We start from the raw sequence: 14,675 nt of genomic DNA, 5'->3' as shown, positions 1-14,675 counted from the left end.
TTAAAATGGGTCACCCTGTATATATATATATATTATAAATATATTATACAAATATATATACAAATATAAATATATACTAATTATATTACAAAAATATATTATAAAACTATTTAATATAATAATTGAACTTGTTTTCTCCATATATATACATTTAAAATAATAAAATAAAAAAATTTAACGAGTGTGGCGATTTTTCACACCACCCACGGGGTATCACCAATGGCGCGTTAGGTTTTTTTATGTGGACCTTCGCCTAGAGCCCTATTATACCACATTGTATTGATATATGTATAGGAGGAAAAAATATCTAAGAATAAAGGATAAAAGGAAGAAAATATTGGATAAATAAATATTCTATGAATTATTTATTATTTTTTTATTATTTAATTATTATTACATTAATAATAGTAATAATTTTTAATTATTGTTCCTCCTCGGCCCCAGCCGCCTCCTCGGCCTCGGTCGCCTCCTCGGGCCCGGCCGCCTCTTCGGCTCCGGCCGCCTCCTCGGCCTCGGTCGCCTCCTCGACCGCCCGCGACGCCCCAGCCGCCCCTGCTGCCCCTGCTGCGCTGCGCATACCAGCGGGCACGGGCCCGCCCGCCTCCTCTTTTTTTTTGTTTATTTTCTGAAAAATAAAACAAATAAATTATTATATATATATATATATGTATATAATTTTATAAAATATAATTTAATATAAAAAATAATGTACCATTTTGCTCCTGCTGTTGCTCTTCCTGCGACGGCGGCGGCTGCGGCTGCTGCGGCTGCTGCTGCTGTGGCTGCTGCTGCTGCTGCTGCTGCTGATGATGATGCTGCATAAATATATGCAGCTGCTGCTGAAATAATTGTTGCTGTTGCAACAATTGTTGCAGCAGCTGCTGCATATTAGGTGCATCCTGCAGCACCAGCGCATTCATCTCCTCATTTATCTCTTCTATAAAATTATTAAGAAAAAAAATTATAACAGAAACATTAAAATTTCTTAATAATTTTGTATAAATAATGATTTACTTACGAGACATTATGTTCAATCTGTCGCCGTGCTGAGCCGTGGTGAACAGACACTGAGGCACACTCGGCATTTGTTTCATGCCGTTTCATTTGTTTTATACCGTTCATTTGTTTCGCGGCCTTTTTTTTCATCAGATAATCTTGTCGCCTTGTACTGTCAAGTAAACGTATTTTTTTATACGTGCTCTGAAATCTTGGTGTTCAAGAAACTGTCACAATCCCGATTTATGAGTTCTGATTATTTCAAATTTCTATATATCTATCATTTTTCATCTTCTTTTATTCATTCTTCTTTAATTCTTTGTTTCTGCCTATTTTTTGTTTCACAAAAATGTGTGATGAATTAAGAAAAAAGTCTAAGCGAAGCTTTTCAGATGCTTGGCTCAACGATGATCGAATTAAATGTTGGATACGCAAAGTAGCTTTTGATGAGAGCTTGTATCATTGTATTATATGCAATAAAAATATTTCGTGCAACACACATGTTTTAAGACATGCGGATTCTGCGTGTCATAAAAATAATATTAAAGAAAATAATTCATCTTTAAGTACTGATAATAAAAATAATAATAAAAATTCAGATAAAAAAATATCCGAAAAATATAAATTTCAAGACCAATGGCTAGAGATTGAATTATTTAAGCCATGGTTACGCAAAGTATCACATGATATAAATTCATTTTTTTGTTCATTTTGCGATAAATCCATGAGAGGTGATTTATCGAAAATTTATCGTCACGCAGAATCGAAAGCACATATAGAAATATGTAAAATTAAAACAGAAACAAAGAATACAAACGAAAATATAAACATAACAGATGATTCACTTTTGTCGTTTGAAGAGCGAAAAAAAATAGCAGAAATTCGATATGCTGCATTAATTGCTGATAAAAATATTTCGCATCAAACTGCAAAAGAAATCCTCAACTTTTTTCAACATATTGGAAAAGATCCTAATGTGTTAAAAAGCATGAGCATGGGCCGAACAAAATGTAAAAACATTATTACAAATGTTTTGTGCCCAGTTGAAACAGATCGTGTCGTCAATAAAATTCAGAATACAAAATTTTCAATTTTTATTGACGAAACATCTGATATAACTAATGATAAATGGATGACTTTTCTTGTTCGATACGTTGATCCAGAGACATTAGATATTCGCTCACAATTAGTTAAATTAATTGATATTGATGCCAAAGATTCAAGCGCAGAAAAGTTGTTTGAGGCATTTAAATGTGAAATGTGGAAATTACAGATACCATTTTTAAATATCGTAGCTTTATCATGTGACAATGCATCTGTTATGACAGGTAAACATTTATCGTTTAAAAAAAAATTAGAAGAAATATGTCCACATTTATTAACATTTTCATGCCCATGTCATTCCTCCGCATTAGCAGCGCATGCTGCATGTTCTAAAATGCCTGCATATTGCGAGGAATTTCTAAAAAAAATTGCTACTTATCTCAATAGCAGTCCAAAACGTACGGCTATTTTTCGTGAATTTTGTGAGTGTTTCCAAGAAACAAATCGCAAAATATTGAAATTATGTGATACGCGCTGGCTTTCGCATTATTTATGTATCGAAAGACTTCTTGAATCTTGGGATACAATAAAATACTTTCTTACTGAAATGGTTGTGAGCGAAAAAACAAATTCTGGAGAATATCTATTGTCTATGATGAACAACGTAGAGATAAAAGCTTATTTTCTATTTTTAAAATACGTTTTGAATTTCTTTAATGCATTTAATGCATTTTTCAAGCATTAGAAACAAGGATTCATTTATTGCATCCAAAATCTTTAAACTTTCTTTTCCAAATCTGTCGAAATTTTATAAAAGAAGAATATTTAAAACCATTTTCTCCAAATATTATATTCTCCTTAAAAGAAAATCAAAAACCTACTAATGAAATTATTTTGGGATCAGAATGTGAGAAATATCTGAACGAATTAACGCTGAAAGGTCACATAAACATTGTTACAATTGTTCGAGAGAATTGTTTAATATTTTATGTGACTGCTGCAGAAGAAATTCGTAAAAGATTACCTCTAAATAATATATTTTTATCAAAGTTACAAGTTTTTCGACCATATATAAGTTTATTTGATAACAATAGAGAAACATCATTCAATGATGTTTCTTTTATAGCTAAAACTATCGGCGGTTTTGATGAAGATGATTTAAAGAAGGAATGGATGGCCTTACCATCAGATTTTACAATGGAAGAAAAACAAAACTTTTCTAAATTAAATTTCGACAGCATGTGGAAAAAAATTTTACAAAATCGACACAATAATCTTGCTAAATATCCCAATTTAACAAATGTTATAAGTACTATTAGATCTCTTCCAAATTCAAATGCCGATCCGGAAAGAATGAATTTTCTCTTTTAAATAATTTAAAAACAAAAAAACGTAACAGTTTTTCGTCAGCTACTGTTAATGCTATTTGTGTATTTAAATCTGCATTAAAAACGAGAGGCGAGACAGCTATCAAAATGAAAATTGATGAAAAGCATTTGTCTCTTATGTCAGCGGATAAATTATATGTTACCGTTGCTAAAAAAAATAAAAGTATTTTAAGGTTACATGCTGCAGATACTATTGACATAGCTGGCCCCTCATCTCATAAATAATAAATTTATTAAAAACATTACGCTTGTAAAAATAAGTACGTGAAAAACATCTTGTCTGTGTAACAGACATCATATTTGTGGAAAGCAAAAGTATTAAAAACATCTTGTCTGTGTAACAGACATCACACAGAAAAAAAGGACATTCTTGTTTTGAAAATATATTTAATTTCAACGTGAAAATCTTGAAATGAAATTATATTGCGTTAATTAAAGAAAAATATAATTGCTTGAATAATTGCTTACTTGAATGAAGCCATTTTATATAGTTCAATCAAGAAAAATATATTCTTATGATTTAAGATTTAATTTTCTTGAATAGAAAAGAAACAATGTTAGATAAAAAAAAACATTTTTGAATCAAAGATTATAATTTTCTTAAAGTAGAATTAAATAATTATATATTCTTGTGGTGACAATTACAATATTAAAATAAGACATAATATTGTTGAAATTTAAAATTATTAAATTCTTCTAAGAAGATTATAAATTGTTGCGTATATACGAAACAATGAACGCGTTAGTTTAAGTATATAAGTTTTGATTTGACACTTATTTTTTTTTCTGTGCATATTTGTGGAAAGCAAACGTATTAAAAACATCTTGTCTGTGTAACAGACATCATATTTGTGGAAAGCAAAAGTATTAAAAACATCTTGTCTGTGTAACAGACATCATATTTGTGGAAAGCAAAAGTATTAAAAACATCTTGTCTGTGTAACAGACATCATATTTGTGGAAAGCAAAAGTATTAAAAACATCTTGTCTGTGTAACAGACAACATATTTGTAAAAAGCAAGAGAATAAAAATTATCTTGTCTGTATAACAGACATCATACTTGTAAATGACAAAATAATGCAATGTGGTATAATAGGGCTCTAGGCGAAGGTCCACATAAAAAACCTAACGCGCCATTGGTGATACCCCGTGGGTGGTGTGGAAAATCGCCACACTCGTTAAATTTTTTTATTTTATTATTTTAAATGTATATATATGGAGAAAACAAGTTCAATTATTATATTAAATAGTTTTATAATATATTTTTGTAATATAATTAGTATATATTTATATTCGTATATATATTTGTATAATATATTTATAATATACAGGGTGACCCATTTTAACTTAGGCAGCCAAATAACTCGAAAAATAAGCAAGATAGAGAAAAATGTTTTAGACAAAAGTTGTATGGTTTCGAGGGGGCCATAAGATGGTATCATTGGTTTGACCTTGAAGAGTCATTTGAAGGTCACGTGAAGGTCACTTCAATTTTTTTAAATGGAACATCCTATATATTTTTGTACATTCTTGTAGCTCATCTCGAGAGCTTTCCAAAACACTATAATTAAGTACATTTTCGTTAAGTACTTTTTGAGTTATGAGGCTTGAAATAATTTCTTAATTTTACATAAACCGTAAAATATCTTGTAAAATATTCATTTTTCGATTACCTTACCTTAATAGTTTTATGTACAAAATAATGAGAGGAATCAATTGGTGTAAAGAAAACACATAGTTGTTTCGAAGAAAAAATATGTAATTTGCAATTAACAATTCCATATTTTTTCTTAAAAACAACTATGTGTTTTCTTTACACCAATTGATTCCTCTCATTATTTTGTACATAAAAGTATTAAGGTAAGATAATCGAAAAATGAATATTTTACAAGATATTTTACGGTTTATGTAAAATTAAGAAATTATTTCAAGCCTCATAACTCAAAAAGTACTTAACGAAAATGTACTTAATTATAGTGTTTTGGAAAGCTCTCGAGATGAGCTACAAGAATGTACAAAAATATACAGGATGTTCCATTTAAAAAAATTGAAGTGACCTTCACGTGACCTTCAAATGACTCTTCAAGGTCAAACCAATGATACCATCTTATGGCCCCCTCGAAACCATACAACTTTTGTCTAAAACATTTTTCTCTATCTTGCTTATTTTTCGAGTTATTTGGCTGCCTAAGTTAAAATGGGTCACCCTGTATATATATATATATATATATATATATATATGTATATATATATATATATATATATACACATACACATACATATTATAAACATATACGATAAAAAAGCTGTAAGAGAAACATTGAGCGCATATCGAGATATCGAGGAGCAAGCAGCGTGTAGCGTCGCGCGTCGGCCGCTTTCGTTAGTAAGAGGAAGACAGAAGACTGTATTCTGTCCTCTTCTACTATCCGAAGCTAGCCGAAGCGCCGAGCTCACACGTACGCTTACGCTCACATCCTCATTACCCCCTCCACGCCGTGTTGCATGTTGCTTGCGGCGGAGATCTGGCAGCTTTGAAGCCGCCGGGAAAGCGACAGAGTAAACTCTTAGCCACGCTGTACGATAAGCGTCGATACGTCACGCACTATCGCAATCTGCAGCAGTGCGTTCGTCACGGCTTGCGCCTGACGAAGTTTCATCGCGCGCTGCGCTTCTCGCAATCGCCGTGGTTACGCGGGTACGTGGAACTTAATACGCGTTTACGCACTAACGCGAGTAACGATTTCGAGAAGAATCTGTACAAGTTGATGAACAACGCCGTCTTCGGCAAAACCATGGAGAACGTGCACAATCGCGTGGACGTTCGACTCGTGACGCGATGGGACGGACGATTCGGAGCCGAGGCGTTGATCTCCAAACCGAATTTCCATAGTAGAAGCGTATTCTCGGAGAATCTCATGGCCGTGGAATTGCGCAAATTGGAGGCGAAGATCGACAAACCGATCTACGTAGGCATGTCTATTCTCGATATATCCAAGATTCGTCTGTACGCTTTTCACTACGAATACATGTTACCGCTCTACGGCGATAAATGTAGAATATTATACACCGATACGGATAGTCTCATGTATAGCGTCGAATGCGAGGACGTGTACGAGCGAATGAAACGCGACATCGATAGATTCGACACGAGCGATTACGCCGTCGACAATCCTTACGGCATGCCGCGCGCGAATAAGAAGATTCTCGGTCTGATGAAGGATGAGAATAACGGCGCTCTCATGTTGGAATTCGTAGGACTCAGAGCGAAGATGTACGCGTTGCGAGTCGAGGGTAGGGATGACACTAAGAAGAGCAAGGGTGTGAGGAGAAGCGTCGTCGCGAGGACGTTAACGTTCGACGATTACGCGTGTTGTCTGAGACGCGAGATTGAAATGACCTGCGAGCAGTCGTGTTTGAGGTCCAAGTTACATGAGGTGTACACCGTGCGCGAGTCGAAGGTCGCGCTCAGTCCGTACGATGACAAACGCTACGTCGTATCCGACTCGACCGACACTCTGCCGTGGGGGCACTACAAGATACCTCTGTAACGAAGGGGCGGTCGCGAGCGGGGAAGCGCGCGTCGATAGTTTGTAAAAGTGTGGTGCGATGTATTTCTAAAATATGCATAATGTATTTTCTTATTTTAATATACAATGTATTTTCCTATTGTAATATATAATGTATTTTTTGTCTTAATATATAATGTATTTTCTTATCTTTAATATACATAATGTATTTTCTTATCTTTAATATACATAATGTATTTTCTTGTCTTAATATTACGCGCAAAAATATATATTCGCTACAATGCGTTACAATATGTTAGCTTTATTAATCCAAGAATTATGCGACTTGTCCATTCCCAGCCACTTCACGAACACCATGTTGCCCTTTCGTCGCAGCACTCTCTCCACGAGATAAACGTCGGGATCGGAGACTCGCTGTAACTCGTGCTCGTAGAATCCGCCGGCTATCGGCTCGCCGCGCGAATCCGTCAGCAGATACGTCACGGGATTCGTCCTTCGCACCTCGGCCACGCAAAAGACTTCCGCGGTCCAATTCGGCGTGTAACCCTTCTCGAACAGCGTCTTGTATTTGCTCACGCGCACGGGATCGTTCGGTCGAAACTTTCCCGGAGCGGCAATCTTCGGACGGCTGTACACCGTCGACAGGACGCTCGAGCGGGCGTCACGTCGATCGGACGCATCCCGATGGTCCGATGCTTGCGAGCGTTGTACTCCGACACTAGACGCGGCAGCGCGTCGAGCCACTTGTACGTTCCGTTCAGCGTGAAGTACTTCCACATCGAGTTCTTGAGCGTGCGATTGAAACGCTCGACGATCGACGCTTTCAGCACCGAATACGTAGAGTAGTGATTGATTCCGCGTTTCTCGACGAATCCGCGCACCTCGGCGTTGTAGAACTCCCTTCCTTTGTCCGTTTGCAGGTTTCTCGGACAGCGTCCGGAGGCGCGCGCTATGTCCAACAAAGCTCGAGCGACCTCGTCGCCGCTCTTTCTCTTGAGCGGTACCGCCCACGCGAACTTGCTTAGAGCGTCGATGATGGTGAGTATGTAATTGCGGCCTCTGTTGTGCCTGGCGTAAGGACACATCTCGACGACGTCCGCCTGCCACAGATCGTCGTATCCGCGCACCGCGACGCGGCGGTGGGGGAAGTTCTTTCTCGCCGGCGCGTGCAGTTCGTTCACGAGTCTTCGTTTCGCTGCGCTCATCTCGCTCGCGCTCTCTATTTTTTTAAAAAAAGATTCGTCGCGACGCTACCCTCTTTTCGACTGCTTGGAATTTTACCATCCAGTTTTATAACTACTGTATTCGATTCGCTCGTCTTAGGAATCACCGCCGTCGTCGCCGTTTTCCGCGCGAGTTCGTTCGCGTCTTTCCTCAGACGCGACACCTCGGCGTCCAGTTCCCGCAATTTCGCGTTTTCTAACGCGTCTGAGCCTTCGCCGTCAGCTCCTGCAGCGTCCTGTCGTGGTCGCTCAACGCTGCGCGATTTCTCTCGCTCTTCGTCGCGACGTCGCTCACCTACGACAGAGATCTCTCCAAGGCGCGCACTCGCTTCTCTATCCTCTCGTCGATCTCTTTGATCCGCGTCACCGAGGTCTCCAGATCGCGCAACAGTTCGTTCAACGCGTCCTTGCTCGCGCGATTCGTCTCGACGGAGTTCTCCAGATCGCTCAGTCACTTGTCCGCGGCCGCGCGCGTCTGCGAGGCGGATCTCTCCGCTTCGGCGACCTCGATCTTCGTCGCGGCGAGCGCCTGCAGATTCTCCAGCGTTTGCAGCCGATCCTCGAGAGCGTTCTCCTTCGCTCGAATCTGAGAAACGTCGGTTTTCAAAGCGCGCGTACTTTCGCCCGCGGCGCTCTCGAGAGCGTCGAACTTCTTGTACAGAGCGATGATTCTCTTCGCCGAGTGATCCACGCTGTTCTCCAGTCGCGTCGTTAAACCCGAGACGTTCGTGCGTTAATCGGCCTCGTCAGCTTTCACGTCGCGTAAAGAGCGTTCGACGTAACTCTTGCTCGTCGCGTCGTCGGCGTCGGTCGGCCAGGCTACTCGACGTATCTTAAGACATCGCGCGTCGTAATGCGGCGCGGAGGAAGAGGCGTCGGAAACGGTCAGGCACAGCGCGTTGTCGCGCACGTAATTTCGCAGAGATTCCACGCTCGCGCGCAATCTATCGCTCGTAACGTCGCGACCGTATCTGCGTCTTCGCAGCGACACGCCGAACTTGTTCACGGACATCGCGTCGTCGAATGACTCGCGCGCACGCGTCGACGCGATATCTTACAGTATCTCGCCCGCCTCGCGAAGCTCCTCGATTATCGACAGCATCTCGTTGTCGTGAGCGTTGTTGCCGGCTTGACGTGAAGCGTCCAGCAATTGAAGACGATCCACCAATTCGTTCGGATCGTCCCAGTGAACGTAGTCCACCGTATCGCCGGTCACGCGCATAGTCGACGGCACGCGACCCCCGCCGACCCTCTTTCTCGGACTACCCGTCTGTAAAATCGGAGCTATGACGTGCTTGTACTTGTATCCCTTGTTTCCTAATACAGGCATGCGAATATTGTGCTCGCGTCTGTGAGCGTTAGTTTGCAGCAGTATGCTCTTGTACGTCGCTTTGTCTCTCTCCGTGTACTTGAGATCGTCGGGAATTCTCTTGAAGATCAATTCGTACAGACCGGGAGTACCGGCGTATTTAACGCCGTCCACGAATATCGCGTCGTCCGCACCTACGTCGAATCGTTTGTTTCCGAGCATAGTGCCGGCGTCGGCGAAGTAGACCCCGTAAACGTGATCGAAATCGCTCGGCGCGCCGCCGCTGAGAAGAGCGCCCACGTACCTTCGCGCCAATGGACCCAATTGATCGCGCAGGATATTTCGCACTCGAGGAGTCCGCAGAGACCGTCTGACCGACGTTTCGAGCGTCGCGGGCGAATCGAAGACGTCGTCGCTCGTTTCGAACGTTTCCTCGACGAGCGGCTCCGCGAATAGATCTCTCCTCGCGGGAGACACGTCCAACGCTCCTACGGGCGTGGAAGTCGCCGCGAACGAATCCGACGTTCCGTCCAGACGCCGAGATCGCTTAGCTTTGAATCCTTTCGCTGATAGCGGCGGTAACTCGCTCTCCTCCGCTTCCTCCTCGTCTTCCTCTTCTTTCTCCCGCGTCGCCGTCCTCTTGACGCCCCGCGCTAACGCGTCGTTGTCGTAGTCGTCGCCGCCGCCGCCGTCATCATCGATCTCGCTCTTCGCGATCTCGCGCTTCACCCGCTCCTCCTCCTCTCTCGCGCTCGCGCCTCGCGCGGAATCGTCTCCGACGCGCTCGGTGATACGACGCAACGGTTCGACGATCGGTTTGAAACACGTCTCCAGAGCGGTCTCGCTCTCCATCCTACCAGTCTTCAACGCTCTGTGCTTCTTGCGGATCGACGCGCGCGTTCTCGCTATCTCTCTCGCGGTTTTCTCGCGTCTATCGACGTCCGTCATCGCGCGTCGTTCGTCGGCGTCTCGCCTTCTCTCTTATCTCTCTCCCCTCTACGATCGCGTCCGTCTCGGAACGACTGATTTATCCTAGCGATGACGACGACGATGATAACGATGACGTTGACGACGATCGCGACACCCTACGGCACGGCGTAATCGTTGAATCCTCGCCTGTATCTACCGTTGCGCAATGCGCTATCTTTGTCGATCACTAGAAAACCGTATCGATATTTCCAACACGCGCGACATAGCGCGTGAAAATCGTCGTACGACATATCGGTATTCACGTGATCGTTGTGCACATGTTTCAGATTAGTACCGTCCTGCTTAAAGAGTATCAACAGATTCGCGTTGTCGCGTATCAGATGTTTCGGTATCTTAGCGTACGATTGACACAGATAGAAGCAATCGACGTTGGCGTGACGCTCCATGGCGAAGTATTCCCTCACAGCGTCCTGTTTGTCGCAAGCCACGTCGTCGAACACGAATATCGAGTTCGGTAGCGCCTCGCTCGGCGAGATGACGTCGACATTGTTCGAATACGTGAAGTAACCGATATCCCGTATAGATTTTAACAATTTCTCCAAATATCGATACTTAGGCTAATGCAACGATTTCGAGTAAACGTACACGTTCTCGAATCGCACGCCGTGAGGACTCTCCAGAAGGCTTATCAGCACGTTCGTTTTACCGCAATTAGAGGGACCGCAGATCACGCAGCGAATCGCGGTCGGTAACAGACAACCGTGTTTTCGCGGTTTCTCGCTCATCGAGCGCGTCTTACCGTCGACGTTCAACACTCTTATCGCGATCGGTTGACGCACGAAACGCATCGTTTCTCTCTCTCTTTCTTTCTCACGATTCTTCCCCGTTGTCGCGAGCGAACCTGCGCGTCAGTGCGCAGACTCGCGAGCGAACAACGAGCGAGAATTCGCGCTCGCTTTTATATATATAGAGGGAAAACGATCGCGTCGTTAGGCGTGTCCGATCGATGACGGTGACGCGATAACGTTACGCGCGTTTGACGCTTGCGCGCGCGCGCGACGAATCGACATGTTTATTCTATTGGTGAACGATTCCGCTATTCTCGGACTCAGCGTAGATCAGTTGGAGTACATTCCGAAGAAGCTTCTGCTGGACAAGTACGGTCATTTCGTTGATCGATTGTGGAACAAATTGCCTATACATCTGAAGGACGATCCGGATGTGCAACGCTATCGTCTCTGTCATAAGCATCACAATTAACCGTGGCAACAAGTGTACATCGACGGTCCGCCGCCGTGCATCAAAGATTGCGGCGAGTGTATACGAAACGAAATGGCGTAACGACGAGCGCGTCGGCGATCGGGGCGTATGAGATACGCGGAGGGCGCCGCGACGGCTACCGTCCGCGGTAGAGGTTTACTCGATAGAGCTATAAACGCCCTTCCGTTCGAACTACATATACCCGGATATCAGTTTTGCGGCCCCGGTACTCGTCTCGCGAAGCGGCTCGCGCGAGGCGATCGAAGCGTCAATTCGCTGGACGCGGCTTGCCGCGAGCACGACATTGCCTATTCGCGGAGCGGCGATCTCGCCGATCGACACGTCGCGGATCGAGCGCTCGGAACGAGAGCGTTCGAGCGTATCCGGGCCGGGGATTCGACTCCCGGCGAGAGAGTAGCAGCGTCGGACGTATAGGCTGCTATGAAGGCGAAGACGAAACTAGGGATGGGCATGGTTGGAACGCGGAGAGGCGCGAAGAAGGGCAGCGGCGGCGGCGGCGGTGGCAAGAGGAGAACGACAACGACGACGACGACGACGACGACGAAGAGGACAAGGAAACGAGCTCTTCCCGTGGCGAAACGCGGAGGCTTCTTGCCGCTGTTGCCGGCGCTCGGAGCGTTGGGATCGCTGATCGGTGGAGCGGCCGGCGTGGCGAAAATGGTGAACGACGGCAAAGCGGCGCGTCGACAATTGGAGGAGCTGCAACGGCACAATCGAGCGCTGGAAGATCGCGGTTTGTATCTCGCACCTTACAAGCGTGGCGGAGGCGTAGCGAGAAGAAGTAGACGAACGGTTAAGAAAAAAAAAAAAATCGCGCGTCCGCGCGGACGTTAGACGGCGTCGTGGCTCCGATCGGCGTTACGACGAACGAGCAGTTGAATCGCGCTGCCGCGCGCGCTCGCGTGCGCCACTTCAGAGGCGTGTTTATGCGCGACGCGTTGCCCGCGCGAGTTCATCGCAACGAGAGCGGTATCGTGAACCTGGACGACGCTTCGGGGTCGGGTACGCATTGGGTGGCGTACGCGAAAAGGGGAAAAGACGCGATCTATTTCGACGCTTTCGGCAATCTTCGACCGCCGCGGGAACTCGAGCGCTATCTCGGACGCGACACGCGCATCGCGTACAATCGCGACTCTCAGCAGACGTACGATCAGAGCGTCTACGGACAATTGTGCCTGCGTTTTCTTCGACGAGTCGGTTGGGGAGAAAGGAAGAAGCCCTTCGGTCTCTAACGACGATCGCGCGCTACCATGTCGCTGATTCTCACACTGACCGGGAGAAGCTACTTTCCGCCGCTGGATCTGAGCGACGACGATTACGAACTCGGTCTAACCAATTTCAAAACCTACAACACGATACCGAACGTGAATTCCTCGAACAATAAATTTTATTTCGACGATAACGACGAGACGATCGTGATCCCCGTCGAATCGTACGAGCTGCGCGACATAGGCGCGTATCTGAGAGCCGCGATTCTTCGCAAACGGCGACAGCGATCGCGACGACCGGGCGAGAGGACCGGGGAGAGAAACGACGACGACGACGATGACGATGACGATGACGAATATCTGTATGGCGTCGAGGAGGAGGACGAGAGCGGCGGCGGCGGCGGCGAGCGCGCTCTAGTGTTACGCGGTAACGACAATACCATGAGAAGCGAAATTAAATGCGTGTACCGAGTCGATTTCAGCAAACCGAACAATATCGGATCGTTATTGGGTTTTTCCCCGTCTCGCGTATTACAACCAAATAGATGGTACGCGTCCGTTAAACCCGTAAGCATTATCGCGGTTAACACGATTCGCATCGAGTGCAACCTGACGACGGGCGCGTACGTGAACGGGAGATCCGCTCACGCGATACACGAATTCGCGCCGAACGTTCCGTCGGGATATAAAGTGTCGGAGATCCCGACGCAGATCATTTATCTACCGGTCATCGCGCGACTCGTGACCGACATATCGTTGCGCGTCGTCGACCAGGACGGTCGATTGATCGATTTCCGCGGCAAGGAGATCACGATTCGTCTGCACGTGCGACGCAGACGATAGAGCGAACGCCGAGGGAATAGGGCTAGCCGCGAGCGTCGTCGCGCGATGCTCGTCGTGAACGAATCTAAGGCTACAACGTCGCATCGCAACAACCGCGACAGTAACAACCATATCCGCGTCGCGGAAACTCGAGTCGCGCGCTCGAAAGAGAGGAGCGTCGGAAGGTTATCCGCCGCCAACGCAGCTTTTCTGCGATCCATGGGTTTCGCCGTACCGAGAGTCGCGCGATAGTTCGACGTCATGCAAGACATTCTGAGCATCGGCGGGGAACCCGTCTTCGACGATCGCATCGTGAAGATCGAGAGTCACACGTACAATCCGTACGCCAACCCCACTTTCGGATACAGCGACGAGATACGAATACCCATACAGCAACAGGACCTGTACACGCTGCCGTGCGAGAGTTTCCTCTACGTCGAAGGTAGACTACAGACGAGAAATAATCCGCCGGCGCCTCCGCCCGCATCGAGCGGCAAGTCGAGCTCCGCCGCTAAGGAGCCGCCAGCATCCTCGATACCGGCATGGTTGGCGAACAACTGCGTAGCCTGTTCGAAGAGATACGTTACGAACTCGATGGCATGGAGATCGATCGCAATCGCAACGTTGGAATAACGAGCACGATCAAGAATTACGCATCGTTGACGGCCGAACGAGGTAAGATCTTGAAGAACGCCGAATGGGATCTCACGGCTGGATCGAGCAGCGTCGCGGCGACGGGCGACTTCAACTTTTGCGTTCCTCTCGATACGCTGTTGGGTTTCTGCGAGGATTACAAACGCGTCGTCATCAACGCGCGTCACGAGCTGATCCTGATACGAGCGCGAAACGATAACAATTGTCTGATATCGCGCGAGGAATACGAGCCGAGAGTCGAGCTGACGAAGATACAGTGGCGTATGCCGCACGTGGTGTTGAATGACGT

At 45.3% G+C, this 14,675-nt stretch overlaps 1 protein-coding gene across 3 annotated transcripts in view; it reads right to left on the bottom strand.

The window, feature by feature from the left end:
- The window catches only part of LOC145965795 (uncharacterized), a 407,995-nt gene that overhangs the window by 234,233 nt on the left and 159,087 nt on the right, over positions 1-14,675 (bottom strand). The window lies entirely within an intron of this gene.

This window comes from Camponotus vicinus, unplaced genomic scaffold, assembly GCF_025532165.1.
Source record: "Camponotus vicinus isolate PSW18456_S1 unplaced genomic scaffold, iyCamVici1.0 SCAF_14, whole genome shotgun sequence".
Lineage (NCBI taxonomy): Eukaryota > Metazoa > Arthropoda > Insecta > Hymenoptera > Formicidae > Camponotus > Camponotus vicinus.
The sequence above is the reverse complement of the archived record's forward strand: the minus strand, read 5'-3'. Positions and strand labels throughout refer to the sequence as shown.